The sequence below is a fragment of the Ochotona princeps genome, chromosome 25 (genome assembly GCF_030435755.1).
Source record: "Ochotona princeps isolate mOchPri1 chromosome 25, mOchPri1.hap1, whole genome shotgun sequence".
NCBI classification, from domain to species: Eukaryota; Metazoa; Chordata; class Mammalia; order Lagomorpha; family Ochotonidae; genus Ochotona; species Ochotona princeps.
The window spans coordinates 17,298,094-17,301,019 of record NC_080856.1 but is presented as its reverse complement, the minus strand read 5'-3'; positions in this window follow the sequence as shown (position 1 = coordinate 17,301,019).

The following is a 2,926-nucleotide window of genomic DNA, read 5'->3' as shown; positions in this document are numbered from 1 at the left end:
GTTGTCTGTGTATTGACACTGCTTGTTGAATGCCGGATTCAGACCTGCTGAAGTGTTTTTAACTTCAGTCCCTGCAGTGACTGGGGGAAAAATGACAATGAAATCATGTTCCCAATGAGAAAAAAAATGCACTTGCTGGAGAGAATATCAGTTTAAAATGAGCTGAGGTATAGAACAAAAAAAATTCAAAGCACAAAACCAAGGTCTCGTATTTGGTATGACTTTTTCCACAAGACAACACACTCTTTGTTTCTGCTCTTGAACTAGCAGCATGTGAGAGAGCGCCCACGGTAGAACAAATAACGTAGACTCCAGTGGGCCTTTCCCTGGGTTCCAAGCCCTGGATTATTCTCTCTTTCCCACCAAACATCTGCTGGCACATGGAGAACTGGACCCCAGCTCCCATGTTCCATTCCCTCAGAGAACCACGGCCACCTGTGGCTCCCGTGCAGCACAGGTGAAGCGCGTGTTTGGCACCACGGCTGCTCCTACACATCTGTCTCAGAGCCGCCTCCAGTATTCCAATCTGATTTCACCTTGGTCAGAAATGCCTGAAGAGTAGGTGTGGAACTCAACTGTGACCCAGATGAAGATCCTACCTCTCTCTCTTCATGACGCCTAGACTTAACCACTTAGCACTGTCACAGAGACAGATGTACGTGAGCAACTTTTAAAAATGATTTACAAACTTTAAAACAAACTTCCCCAGCTCTCTGAAGACCTCCCAAGAACTCTTTCAGAGAAGAAGCTTCCACTACAAAAAGACATGGTTCTTCCTGGATCCAGTTGTTTATCAGCGCTGCAGTAAAATAATGACTTAGCTTGCTGGGCCCTTTGAAAAACCATACAGAGACACTTGGCAAACTACTGTGTGTTAGTCTGAAAGTAGAGAGGTGATAGAGTAACTGTGACCCACATTCAGTAAGAATTAATGCTCATGCACAGTTGTCCACAATGTCCTTTTAGTCTAACTGACTGGCACTCTGCTGACGTTGTGTGCTGGGCACAGCAGAACAGCTCATCTGCAATGCTAAGTGCTCTTCAAAACTCACGGCATGTAGGATGCCCTACCAATGCATGTATACCATGTGACAAGTCTCAGTTTTCCTCTCCACTAGTTTTGTTTAGCTGCCATAACAAAGCACACACTTCTCTAATTCTAACCAAATAAATTGGGAAATAAGAGTAGGAAGCTAAAAGGAAAGGATCAAATTCATCTTTAAAACTAGTAGGAGAGGGCATTGTGGTACAGGCAGTTAAGCTGCCTCTTTGGACCCCTGTATCCCATATCAGAGTGCCTGGGATTGAGTTCCACTTAAGCTTCCAGTCCACCTTCCTGCTAATGTGCAGCTGGGCCAGGGCGTGGAGGAGGGAAGGCAGCGGGTGATGGCTCAAGTTCTTGGATTCTGACCTAGGCCAGCTTTGGCTGTTGTGGGCATTTGCGGAATGAATTGGCACATGGAAGGTATTTCTGTGTGTGTATATGTGTGTGCCAATGTGTCCTTTAAATAAACAAACTTGAAATTAGCGATAAGGAACTTGTGGTGCAGTGTGTCAAATCACTACCTGTGACAATATCCACACTTCTGATCCAACTCCCTACTAATGCACCTGGTTTGAAAGCAACAGAAGATAGCCCAAGTGCTTGGGCCCCTGCTGGCGGCGAGGGAGACGGGGATGGAGTCCCTGGCTCTTGGCTCTGGCCTAATCCAGCCTTGGCCATTGTGGCCATTTGGAGAGTGGACCAGCAGATGGAAGATCTCTCTTGCTCTTTGTCACTCTGCTTTTCACATCAACAAATGAATAAAGAACTCTCTTAAAATGTAATATAATAAAGTCAGTGCACACATGTTAGAATGCTACAGTGTTACATGTCATCATTATTTATAAATTTTGCTGATGGTCACTTGTTTAAGCCTCAATGACCCGAATCAATGACTGAGATAATAAGACTTAAATTAGAGCTATAAAGGAATGCCAAGGACTTCTCATTCAGTGTTTCCTAAATGAGACCTGTTTATTGTGGATGGTACATGATAATGAGTGTCAGTGGCAACCAAATATGCATCTTTGATTATTTTTAATGAGTATTAGAAAAATACAACTGACATAAATCTGATTTTTCCTGGGCACTGCTACTTAGGATGAAGCCAAACTAGATAGACAAAGTAAGTGAGCCTTGCTTGTCTTCCTAGCTGATAAGCTGCTTCACATTTTCCACATACAACTGGTTTTGCTGAAGATGTTGAACACACAAGGCTGCAGATTAGATTATTTCATTTACATAAAGTTCTAGAAAAGGCAACATACAGTAAAAGAATACTGGTGGCTTTCAGAGGTGGGGGTTGAGAGAAGTTAATTCTGACTTTTTAGTCTGGCAGCTAAGACATCCACAATGTCTTAAGGATCACAATGGCATGCCTGGATTGAAGTTGCAGCTACAATGGCAAACGGATGTAAGAAAATTGGGTACAAATGGTGGTGATAATCATACATTAATCAAAAATTCACTGAACTCTAAATTCAATTAAAGCTGATGAGCTCTATATAAATAATATCCTAAAGACTGGTGTTCTCGAAACCATGTAAACATTTCCGCTCTTTTCCCTATGTACTTCATGGGATTTGGACATGATAATCATTTTCTATTCTTCAAGTTGCTAGGGTTAATGCAACGCCGGTGTCAGAGTCTGAAAATACTTGTTATTGAGTAGGAAGCAGGAAAAAGAACCAATGCCAGTATGACTTCATTCAATGGAAATACATAAATGTCTAGTTATATAGGCAGATTGTAGAAGCAAGCATTAAAGGGTTTCAAAGAGTCATGTCGCCGGTTCTCAGTTCTTTTTCAAAACTGTCGTGAAATGACTGGGATCTAGAATGCAGTGGGAAAACAGAAAAGCAGGAGTCCTTAAACTCGGTTTTG